The sequence below is a fragment of the Sturnus vulgaris genome, chromosome 5, assembly GCF_052056855.1.
Source record: "Sturnus vulgaris isolate bStuVul1 chromosome 5, bStuVul1.hap1, whole genome shotgun sequence".
Lineage (NCBI taxonomy): Eukaryota > Metazoa > Chordata > Aves > Passeriformes > Sturnidae > Sturnus > Sturnus vulgaris.
Window position 1 is genome coordinate 22994458 of NC_142247.1, and position 13105 is coordinate 23007562.

Here is a 13105-nt window from a genome sequence, read left to right on the forward strand (position 1 = left end):
GAGTGGTCCAAAAAGTCTCATGAAAGTATGTCAAGCTCTGAGGCTTGATCCATTGACCAACATTTGTAAATAACAGTAACACGAAAGACAAAGCTGCAAGATTTCATTACATTTTTGTGTATATATACATAGAGATCTTATATATTCATAACTATACATATAGTTAGTTATATGGGTGGTTTTGTACTAATAATGACCAGTAAATTTTGTATTTTGTCATATATGTATATAAATTAGTGCACAAAAACATTTAAAGTGAATATCTATATCCATCTATATCCAGAACAAAACTCTGGTTTCCAGTTTAGACCAAATACACATGAAAGCACATGAAAGCACATGCAAGCAGTACAGACTGACTGTATCTATGTTGCTGATTGTATCTTATAGTGGACATTGTATTACTTCAGAGAATCAGCCATCAAAACTTTCCCAATCTGAAAAAATATTGGTAGGATTCCAAAATTTCATAAATGTGTCCTCTGTCCTCTTGGAGTTTTTTCTTCTCTCTCTCTGACTCTTGTGCATAATTCTTCAAATGAATTAAATATTAAATCCTTGCCATAGTACATATGGAAGCTGACAGATACACTGAGCCAGCAGTACTTGTCAGATATACTTAATGGTGGCTTTCCTACATAGGATACTCTGTGCTGGCAGGCACACCATGCCAGCTTCTGCAGCTTCTCACTGGGCCAGCTCTGGAGCTATAGAAAGTAAGGCCAGACATTGCAAGTCAAAAACAAAGACAAGAGCAGCCATTTCTGAACCACTCCTGAAAGATTACCATCTTACTGCTTCCTGAAACCTGAGAGTCATAGTAATTTCATTGTCCCAGAGCAAACTATTCCAGTAAATAACCACTAGACAGTTACACATCTCTTTTATAATGTCTAGTATAGATCTTCTTTGCTATAGTTTTTGATTATTTCCCCTAGTTCTTCTCTCAGAGAACAAACAGTGCAGTTTGTTCTTTTTCTCTGACAGTTACATTTAAAATATATGAAGACCATTGGCCCATCTTTCCTCCCACAACTCAGTCATTTCTATTATAAGCAAAAATAACGTAATTCTGATCCTTCTGTATAGTTTTATTCTTTAGCTTGAAGTTCATTCCAATTGCACACCTCTGGACTTTTCAAATGAGAGTTAAAGTTAAGACAACTTTTAAACAATATAAACTAATGACTTCTAAAATCACAGAATCTAAAATGTAAATGTGAAGATGAATTGCTATTTCTTTTCAGAGACGTAAAATAGTATTTTCTTTCCTATTTTTCTATTACATCTTTTACCTCTGCTAACCTGAGACAATTGTTGAGGTGCTTTGAAGGTAGCAATACCTTAGGTTCTATTTTGCTTGTAATTGTCATACATGCAATTGTAGAAATGCATCTAAAAATAGATATCTACCAAACTGTCTGCAATGAAAGTATGATCTCATTAAGCTGGGAAGGAAAGAAAACACATGGTCCCTTAATCCAGCCACAGACACAAACATCTCATTGATACTATTTTACACAGAGGAAATGCATTTCTTTGTGTTTGAAAGGATCAATGTGAAAAGCATTTGTATAATTCAGAGGTTGTTTGAGAACCCTTATTTGCCTGATCTGATGTTTAAAGTCTGTGGCAAGTTATTGGTCTCACACTTCCTTAAGTTGGAATTCTTTGAGCCAATTTTAGTTGACTGACTGGTGGCAATTGGAGCAGTGACTGAAAAGGCACAAAACACCACAAGTTCTTCAGCTGAAGGACCACACGTGGCTGCAGTGCACACTGGAAGTGGCAGACAGGAGATAGTGTTTGGATTCACAGTGCCAAGACAAGCCAGAAGGCATTTCTCAGCCGTGGATTGCCACACCCATGTGTCCTAACAGGACAGCCGTGATGAGAAGCAACTGCAGTATTTACCCGTTTTTCCCTAAATAAGATAAAAATATGTTTTTCACATGCTGAATATGAAATTTGTTTAGTTATGATTACTCTTCTCTTTACCAAAGCCAAATAATTTGTTGAATGACATAAACAGGTGCAATCTTGATATCTCTGCTACATGAAACAAAGCCAAATGCCATAAAAGCTCCAAATAATCCTTATTACATAAAATATAATGTGCCAAAGCACTGTAATGAAAGATTGAGCTGTACATACGGACACTTTGCATCTTTAATCCCGGTTGGACGGAAGCTAAAGATCGTTTCTTTCCTCATTTTTTTCCCAAATTAAAATGACTTTTGAGAGGTTTCTGTACTTTATAAACTTGCCCGACCTTGAGAGCAAAATCTTAAAAACAGTGAAGGAAACAACACAAAATAAATAAACAAACAAATAAATAAATAAAAAGACCCTTAATCAAAGGAACTAGATTTTGGTTTTTAGTTTTTAGTTTTATTTTTCCAAATAATTTCCCTTTCCAGTTCCCCACTGGCCAACACTGTTGAGTGAAATGATTTTTCAGCAAATACAGTTCAATTCTGAATTATCAATATCTCTTGCCTTTACATAACGGTAAGGAAGGCAGCTTCTTATTGACTTATTCCTTGCAGACATTCCCTGCCACAGTTCACTCTCTAGTTCTGGATGTGCTGAATCTTTCCTCCTCTTTGGCTTGTGTGAATAGTGCCATTATTTGGATGTTTGGCACTTGTTTCCTCTCCTTTCTACATGTGCTGTCATGTAAGTGATGATTTGAGTGCATCCATGAGAGCTCTATTCCCATCTTCTCATTTAAGTCACAACTGCTGGTATTATACTCGACTGGTTGCTCTTCTGACTTGTACAGAGACTTAGACAAACAAGTCCTAAATGCTTTTTTGTAGGACACATTTTAGCACTCCTATGAAAGAAATTGAAGAAATAATCTGCATATTTGTCTCTGGCACAAATAACAAAGTGTGTCCCTATAGAACTTTCCTTCCACATTGCTAAAATGAATTTGCTTGTTTATGCCATATTTAAATAATTTGCCAAGGCCAACCACTATAAGCCACAATGATTGACACAAATCACAGTATTTTTTAAATAATGAAATATAAGCCAATCAGAAGGGTAGTAGCTAATATTGAATGATGCTTTGTAGTGCTTCACTCTCCATGCATAGACTCATTAGCAAACACAGAGGTTTACACTATACAGTCAGGCTGTGAAAAATTCATAGAGAACAAGTTTTTTCAAATTGTTGGTACAATTAAAAATTTGATAAACATTTTTCAGACTTCCACTGTCTATTGTATTTTCATGCAACTATCCGAAAATTATTTACAAGTTTGAACATGCGACATATTAGTGATGGTGTTAACATTGCTTGTCTTATCCTTGAGTTACATAGAGCTACAGAAACAATTCCTAAATCCTAAATTCCAGCAAAAAACATTTCTGAGAAGACTACCCCATGCATAGGTCAAAGAAAACTGAAGTCCTGACACACAGAAGAAAACGCTGGCCACAGATTCCTTTCTTTGGGGGCATCTCTAACCTTCTCTGGGAAGCAACCAAATGCCCATACCCAGCCAAAGCTCTTATTGTCATGTAAACCATATTAGAAACACCAAACCATGTGTTTCTTAAGAACATCATGTCTTGTTCAAAGGAAATAGCAATGACAGGATTTTACCTCCTTACCATAAAGGACTTCAGAGCTCTCCTTGGAAAATGCAGTTTGCTATCACTCTCTGCATGATGGTTTGGACAGATAGGTACAGTCCAATTTGACTACAGTGTAAAGGATTGTCCATAAAGTAGAAAGAGGAAGAAGGATCTTTGGGGAACAGAAAACACAGCATACAAAGTATGCTACATTCTCCCCACCTGTCGACACTTCCTCTCCTCAAAAACAATAGAGATTTTTTTCTCAGCAGCAGTATGGACTTTAAGGCATTTTCCTTTTAAGTGCCCTTGACTTTATTATGCTGGGAATTTCTACATATCCATCTTTTACCTATATTTTTACTCCTTTGAGGTCTAAAACGAGCTTCAGAGAAGTTAATTGCGATTTCGTTTACACCTTTTTTATACTTCTTTCCATCCCAGTGGCACAATTTCCTTCAGAAACTGTGAATCCACAGGAATTCCCTGATATGTTTGAATTAATTTATTTTCCTATAGCTTGGAGGGATTCAATAAATCCCTAAATAATTTCCAGACATTATGACATTTATGATTAAGCGTATGTGGCCAGCTCCATCCATTTCATAGCCACATACAATAGAAGTGTGACTTCTTTCCTCTCCCTCAAAAGATGTGCATCTTCAAGACATCAAGGCAAGACACTATCAGTACAGTTCTGTCAATGCCCAGCCTTCTGTGCAGCCTGTTTGACCTTTAGTGGCATCTAGTGGCAAATGAGTTTGTAGGGAAAAATCTTCACAATTAAATGGCAATTAAACCAGTGAAAATTGATTTCATCTTCATATGTGAGAGTGGGAAGAATGGAGCTTGCAGTGCCTCAGCATAGTGAGGACACATTGCTGGCTGCCAACCTACCTTACCAGTCTAAACTAGTCACTAGGCATTATAAGCCATGTGACCAAATTAGTTTCAGTGCTAATTTACAGAGCTTCTGATAAGACTTTCTAATTATGGTTTGGAACAAGAACCGCAGGTAGTTAAGAAGTTAGCATTACCCGCCTTTTGAAAACCAATGTGCTTTTTTTGCTACTTTGTTGATCATAATTTATTTCTTCCATTAAGCCATGTGAAACATTCCTTTCTTTCACCATGCAGGTGCTCTGACTATTATCCTTAGAAATAGCACAACAGATTTTGATATTGCCTTGGCAGAAGCACGGAGCCTCTCTTCCTAAGTGAGATTCACTAGTGTTTTGATTTTACCAAATGTCACAATACTTTCTTCTCCTGTCTAATATTAAAATATATATGGAGCAATATGCTGGATAGCAGCAACCCACAGTTCAGAGTCAAAAGATGTTTGTCTCATAAATATATTATTCCATATTCAGGCAACATACTGAGAGAAGCTGATAGAGACTTCTAGCTCTCCTAGAATAACAGCCTGCAATATTTAAATTGATGTGTTTTTAGTGCATTTGTTTTCCAGAAAAGTCTGCTGTATGCAAACAAAATGAATTCAATAAGCATTGTAGGTGAAACAGTCTGCCTTTATGTTTTTTTCTTTTTAAATAAACCCAAATGTTAAAAATTCAAGACAAAATAGATATACTAAAATTTCTGTAGAAAGTGTCTCCACAGGTGCAAAATGTCATGCATGAATGAATGTATGCTGTTGTTATTGTTCGTTGTTGTTAATGTAACTTGTTGTTATTTTGTAGATCCACAAGGGGTGAGAAAACAGCTGTGAGTATAGCATTTAAAATCCTTAATAATTTCTAAAGAAAATCAGTATTTACATTATGTACCTCCTTATATTTATGAAGCAAAAAAGAATTTTGGATGAAAAGTTTAGTATTGCACATCATTTGGGCTGATGGAAAAAGTGTTGTTTGAGAATGCTTTTCAGTGAAATCTTTTCAACTAAATTCTTCCCTTTACTGAGATACTGTCATATTGGATCAACTTTACAAGGAAGACTGGTGGGAAATGCAGAAGGAGTTATTTGGTCATTGTACAGCTGCAAGAAAATATGTAGTCAGATCTCTTAGCACAACTAAGATTACAAGAATACTGTAATATGCCATTCTGGGAGTTTTTGATAAAGTCCTTGCCTCTGTGTTCCAGAAATGCCTCTTGTTTCCTGGACCCACCACTTCCTAAAGATGCTATAGAGCAGTATGTCACAATCTCTTAGATCAGCTTTTTGAAACAAGAAATGGGTGTTATATTAGGACACTGACCATGTCAATGAGTCACAATTCACTTTTTAAGAAAGAAACAAGCAAACTTTCCCCAGCGGATTAATCAATAAGATAGATTAATACAAAAAGTCCTTCTTACTTCCTTTGCTGTGGGTTATACTGACATTTTGGCAGCTAATAAAACACAGGGGCCAGAAAATATATTTGGGACAGTTGAGTGTGTTTGTCTGCCAAATTAAATAATAGACCAGAGACATTGGAACAGGACTAGAGAATGTACAAGATAAGTGAAAGCTGTGCCAGCTGAGAGGTCTAATGGTCTTACTGGAAAGTGGCTTGAACAGCTTGCAGCTGAGATGAGACAAAAAGTCCGTGTGGATAGAGAATTCCATCTGTCCCTGAATATATTTTTCCATTTAGAGTTTGAGAAGGATGTAGAAATCATTTGGGTTCCTTGATTTGTATTGTAAAACGAAAATGGGAAAAGATGCTTATGTTCTCCTGACACTACACTGACTTAAGCTTTATCTTTGATCAAGGGAAAACCTTATGCTTGAAGAAACATTAAAGCACAGTGTTATAAGTCAGAGTCCAAACAGCTCCCTGTTAATAAAATGGAATTAATGGTCAGTGGATAGCTGATTCTAGCAGCAAAGAAACTGCATCTAGATTAAACTGATTTGCCATATAAAAGAAATGTTTTCTACAGTTCAAGACTGTCTAGCTATGAAGTCCCAGGAAAATGTCTCCTGTGAAGGAGGTGAGTTTAGAGGAAGAAAACCCTGCTGGAGCTACCCAGCTTTCTGAAGGCTTGAAACTGCCTTAAACTAGATATAGAGTTTCTAGTTATCTTCTAGCATGCAATGAGCTGGCAGCTGGCATCTGACAGCTGATCAGAGAGTTTATAATTTTCAGTGCCATGGTGGTCTTTAGAAAGCTAATAGCTTCTGGCTAAAAGAAGACTGGTTGAACAATTTGGTTTTGATTCAAGTAAACAGTTGGCAGGTTTAGGAATGCTGCTTAAACTGAGGTGGATTTTGTTCTTAAAAGCTTATGTTTGTCAAGCATGGCACCCCAGCAGCCTAAGTGTACAGCACGCTTCTCTTCCTTCAAATCCAGGAATAGATGAGATTGAAGAACAAGTCCTATTAAAGCTGAAATAATTTTTAAAATTTTTCAGAGTGTCAAAAGTGTGAGCCGCATTTGATTAAAACATAACAATACAATGTATTTCCCAAAATACTTAAAATCTGAAACAATTCCATTTCTATCAAACATGATGGACTAAATAACTGTTAAGGAAAACATAAAAGTGATGGTCAGATTTATCTGAACATATTTTATGAGAGATGATATAGGAACATGAGTATAGTGAAAAGTTTTCCTATAGTGAAAAAGTATTAGTTGACAATGGCATATGCTTCAGTGAGAATAGCTGACAAAGAAGGAGTAATCTAAGGGTTATTTCTGTCCTGACCTCTTCTGTGCTAATTCTGAGTTACAAATAGAAAAAAAAAAAAAGTGCATTGATTTCAAAATAGCTCCTCCTCTGAAGAATGTAACTACATAATGAGAAGGGAAAAAAAACAACCAAGCAAAAAAACAGGGATTAAATTAATATGCACTCAAAGAAAACAGAAGCCTAAAAAAATACTGAACATTCTTTTTTGTTGTTAACTGATAGGAATATCAAGAAGAAAAGGTATGCCTTCGGGATAGTGAAGAGCATTTTAAGACAAAGGGAGAAAATAAAAGGTAGGTATGGATAGTGAAGTGTGAGTAAGGGTGAGTGTTAGCAGCTTGAATGTGATCTCAATAGACAAACGGAGCTGATCAAGTGTTGGGGGTTGAATGCTTTGCTTTTCTTTCTGTGGAATTTCTCCCATTGTTATGCTAATTAATTGTGGCTACACCTTAAAATGACAGATAATGTTCTCTCGTAGGGGGGTGGCTGGAGGGGGAGGGGGGGGGAACCGGAAAAGGAGAGGTGGGACGGGGGGTCTGGAGCGGGGGACGCCCTCTCGCTTGGCTCCTGGAGTGGGAAGACCACCTGGGCTCTGCTCTGGCATCTTCCCCTGTCATCCCAGCGCTGAGATCCACGCTCCCTGCCTTTGGACATCGCTCCGCGGCTCTCCCAGCTCACCCTACTACCTCCGGACACTCTGCTGAGCACCACGACCGACACCGTGAGGGGGGAGTCACTTTCCCCATCCCCTCTCTCCCCTGGGCCGCGGCCGCCATCACCCAGCCCTCTTCAACTGCGCGGGACCTGCCCTGCCCCCACAGCACCGGTAACAGCACAGGGAGACGGCCTGCGGCCAGAAGGGACTGGAGCGAAGCTAGACTGTTTCTGTTGCCAATTTTTATAGCTGTTGTTGTTTTTTTTCTGCTTTGTTAAATACCAGTAAAGAACTGTTATTCTCATCCCCATATCTCCTGCCTGAAGGTGTCTGAATTGGACCTAAAATAATTAAAAGGGAGGGGGATTGCACTCTGCATTGCAGAAAAGGGGCTCCTGCCTTTCCTTAGACCATACCTGTCTTTCAAACCGAGACATCAAGGATTCAAATTGGAAATGATACTGTATTGCTTGCAAAATGTCAATTAAGAAGGAGAAGGTACAAAAAGCAGACAAAGAAAGGGTACAATTACTAACAGATTCAAAGAAACACACAGGGAGACAAGATATTTTTTATTTTTCAAAATTCAGTTTGATAGCATCTACAGGCTGTACTCAGTGTGCTGAGCACTCTTACCAGAAACAGCCAAGAACATTAGGAAACAGTTGCTGCTACTCTTTCACTTGCAGAGAAATCAGCCCTTATCAACCACTTAATTGGTGAGACTTAGTCATGCTTCAGAGTCTCTGAAAAATACTTAAATATTATATTTATTTGCTATTAGGTTATTAAAGTCTTCAGAAAAATAAGTCACAGCTTAATCACAGAAGGGCTATCACCACAACTAGATCAGATCAGCCTTCACTTTGCCTAGCTGAACCTTGAAAGTCCCCAAAAGTTTTCAACAAACTTCCAGGGATGGTGATCCTACAACCTCTGTGATTGGTACCTTATGCTCCTAGGACAGGTGTTTTCTAATGTCCAGTTCGAGTCCCAGTTGTTCTCCTTCAGAAATGCCTATCAATTCTCATAATTCAAAGCAGAAGTTAAAAGGCCCTTTATAAAAGACATTTTCAATGCCACAAGATAAGCTCCGTTAATTCAGCTGCATTTCCCATAGACTCTTTTTGCTGTTATAGAAACAGCCAGAGCACTAAACCAGTCAACAACTTAAAGGGAGAATCACACAAACATGCCTAAGTATTTACACTGTTTTACATTCAGTGTGCTTCCTTTTTATCATTGTCTATGGTATGACAAAAAAGCACGTGGTTCCTGCAATCACTCTTTCCCCCATGACGCCGAGCTAAGCAGAGCTTCAACCTGAGAATAGAGAGGAGAAAACTCCTCACTGCGTGCAGAAGCAGAGGTCTGAGGTTACACCTTGCCCCAGATTCATGCCTCAGGCTGCCTCTGTTATGAATGAGATTTTGCTCGTTTGAGCTGGGGAGTTGAAAGCAGCTGGATATATTGCTCGTCTTACATGCTGTTGGCTACAGATGCTGGCATTCCTTAGCCATGCAAGTTTCCTCTGCCCTTTGAAGAGTGCTTTTGAATGCTGTAACGCTGGTAGTGTATCTTCCTACTGTCACATTCCAAGTTGTTCTTCAACCCAGTTTGCTCCCTTCCCAACTAAACAGATTTGCCACTTCGGACAAAATGTGTAAAGGCATGTGTTGGATGCTTGTGCTGCTTCTCACTTGCAATAGAAGCAAATTTGTCAATGATAATATTTTGTTTCTCTATGCTGGATGAAACAGGAATGTAATTTTCCCCATATAGCTGAGTGAGGAATAGGTACTGAATAGGCTGTTAGTCATTTAGTATGGGACTTAGAGCTTTCAGGTTTAGAGTGCCAATCCCTTAATTACTAATCTTCATGAGTTTGGTTTTGCCTTTAAGGAAATGAGCATTTTATCATGGAAGCATTCAAGCAAGTCTGAATAAGCCCTTATAGCTCCCTTCTGAACTGGACGACCATAGCATTGGAACTACATTTGTGGTTTATTTCTAATTTGTATTCTCTCGTTAATGTATATTTTAAAGTATAGAAGTAACTTTAAAAAAGAGTAATTCTGCCCTAGCATAACCATCTGCAGCAAAAGAGTAAGTGCTTGGCAACACTAACTAGTTCATAGTTCTTACTAGATATAAATAATCCCATGTTCTGGCAAAGAAAGTCCTCACAGTGTGATCTTTAGTTGGAGGAAAGAAAACTTATGTTACTTGGCACATCTAGCAGCATAATGTAGTTATTATTAAAAAAGTGACCAAGTAAAAGTGGCACCTTGTTAAATAATGTAACAACTCTCTGTGCATGTTCTAGGGCAGATTGGCTTACACTGTTTAAAACAAAAATAAACTTTTATTGCCTTCTACTCCTGTTAACACTGCTGAGCCAACACATCCACATGCAGCAGCAAGATTTGGCCAGAGCCAAATACAGAAGTTTTTTAATAGGACCAAGGTGGACTTTAAGTATGTAAGTCATTTATACACATTTAAAAAATGGGATTACTGTAGACCTAAATTTCCAACAGAATCCTCTTTCTAACATAAATCCTGATCACAGGGATTTTGCAGAACATGTCTGGTATTTCAAGACTTCTTGTGATACGGTCAGCATGGGTGCTTCCCACTGTCAGCTGCATGACCAGAGGTGTCAGTCATGCTCTGCTCTTGTGGGTACAGGTGAAATTTATGGACGTGCAGCCATCTGGTCAGAAATGCTCTGCACTTCTTTCTTCACAGTGCTCCCCTTGCTTCAGAGACACTTCAGGTAGGTTAGTGGCAAATACTGCACAGTGGCTGCTTCTAGACCAGTGTAATAGTTGTGCTCAGGGCTGCTGTCTAGCACAGAAGTCACAGAGAGCACTGTGCCTTATCCTTGCTCTTAAGTCTATCCCCCGCCCCTCCTCAGAGTACCTATATGTTTCTGTGAGAAAGTTCAAACCCCAAGCCATAGAAATGCATGTGGTATGTGAAAATGTCTTTCATAGACAGAAGCCTCCCATTCTTCATTTCAGGGTTGTGTATGCATTTCACTTTAATAGTCCCTCTAGGAGTAAAGAATAAGGCTCTATCCATAATCTGGGGCTGGTTCAGAAATCTTTTTACTACAGCTAAACCCACAGGTTATTGAGCAGATTTTTCTGCTTTTCAGGCAAGTGATGTGACGAAAGCTTCCAATGCTGTTGCTGAGCAGAGCCTACGACTGTAGATGGGCTTGGAAACAACCCCTGCGTGAGGGACTGATGGAGAAGGATGGTACACATTTATCTGCTTAGGTGGTCAGCTGTGTAATGATCGTGATGTTCCTGTTGATGCCAACAGTCAAGGGCTTAATCATCTGGGGAGCACTGACTTTGAATTCTGTGACTATATCTATGGGTAACCTGTGCATTGGGTGAGAGGAAGGGGAACTGAAGGTGCAACTTGTGAAGACAGATGTCTGATTGCCTTCGAGTTTAATGGATCTGGGTTTTATCCATATTTCTTTTAGTTAATCCATGCTCAAAACTATTTCCTTCTCAAAATCAATTGTTCACTTTTGTCATGGAAGACATTTAAACTTACAATGAGAACTTTGCTAGAGCTAGGCTTGACCATCTGCATAGAGATTAGCAAAGTATTCTTTTCTCTTAAATTTGCATTTGAATGAAAATGTACCTGATCTACAGCTACTGACAGCCTGTTGTCTCCAAGACATAGAATTTGTTTGCCTTCAGTAGAAAAGCAATGCAGCCAAATTTATTGTTTAATTTCCCTACCATTTTACCATTTTCCACTGTATTGAATCACAAATATTTCACAGAATTTTTAGTACGTGATGTCTTTCAAACTTTTAGTCTTGTTTTACTAGAAATTTGAAATTTCTGGATTTTTCAATTATTATTTGTCCCAGCCATGAATGACTTTAATGATTGATATTAACAAATAAATAGAACGAAAAGTAAATAGGATATTTTGATTTTTTTTCATAATTGCAGTGTTTTTGTGCTCTTACTTGTTTGCATCTTTTCTACTAATAAATTATATTCTTAATTTTATTTATATGCCATGTGAAATCAGTGTTTAAATGGAGATAGCAAAACTTAATATTATTTAACATTGGAACCAAAAATGTAAGGACAAAATTGCAAAATTTTGTCTTTGTCTAATCAAAAAAAGGACAAATTGCTACTGTAGCAATAATCAATGGTACCCACCTTCTAAGGGACTTACTGTAAACTTCCTATGATATGCTTTTAGGAGGTCTCCAAACATTGTCAAAGGAGCCTTTCCAATAGATTTTTGGCCATTTAAGTTCTGATACCTGTTTCCAGCTTCAAAAAGCTTTGGCTGTTTTTATTTAGCAGGAAGAAACCTGCTATGATTTGATTCATTGAAATCAACCTTGCGGGTTATTTTGGTTATAAAAATTGTACAGTATGTAATTTATTTTTAAGTAATTTTCAAGGTCTACTGCGGTGACTCAGAGATAATGGTCAGTTGTATGAAATGACATTTAAAGCAGCTTTTAGAGGACTGGTATATAAACCTTAAATATAACTGTTACAAGTTATATTCTGGAAGTTTTCTTCTTACTTACATGGTTAGAATTAGACAACTATTCTGAGACAGCTAGAGTTAGGTATGAAAAATCCTGGCCTTGATGTCCAGGGAAGTATCTACCAGTGTAAACTAGAAGTCTACTGCAGACACCTACATGAAAGCTCATGTGTGGAAATATATGTGTTTTCCTCTAAATGTGTGAGAATGAACAAAGGAATGAAAAGGTAAAGTAGTGCCAGTTGATAAATAATCTACAAGGGGACTGAAGGAGTTTTCTTCTGTTATGAAGAATGCTGGTCCTACTGAGTCAAAATTGACACTTGTTGGCTTAACTGGAACCAGATTTTATCAGAGTAACCGAAATGATGACTCTGAACTGGATAAGTGTCTGGTTCTTGGTAGTGTCCAACTTCCATTGATAGATGTGGAAGTTCAGCATTTCTAAAAGTCAGCCCTGAGTGATAACCCCATTTAAGTCTGCAAAGCTCAAATTGAGTGTCTGCAATAACTGAAAGTAGTAAAAATGAGATTTTTTTTTTTTTTCCAAACAAGTATTTCAAACAATTTTTGTCTAGTTTTCCAATGCAATAGTGCTTTTGCAGCCGTGGGTGGAATTTTCTGCTGCAGCATTTCCAGGGCTCAGAGGAGCTGTGGGAA

The 13105-nt window shown here is 37.9% G+C and overlaps 1 long non-coding RNA gene across 1 annotated transcript in view; it reads left to right on the top strand.

The window, feature by feature from the left end:
- LOC148223582 (uncharacterized) overlaps positions 1-11869 on the top strand; it is a 69469-nt gene extending 57600 nt beyond the window's left edge. The window contains exons 2-4 of the long non-coding RNA XR_015803800.1: positions 5292-5316; positions 7459-7529; positions 11058-11869. This is a non-coding gene — a long non-coding RNA (uncharacterized LOC148223582). The remainder of the gene's footprint in view (positions 1-5291; positions 5317-7458; positions 7530-11057) is intronic.
- The last annotated feature ends 1236 nt before the right edge of the window (positions 11870-13105 follow it).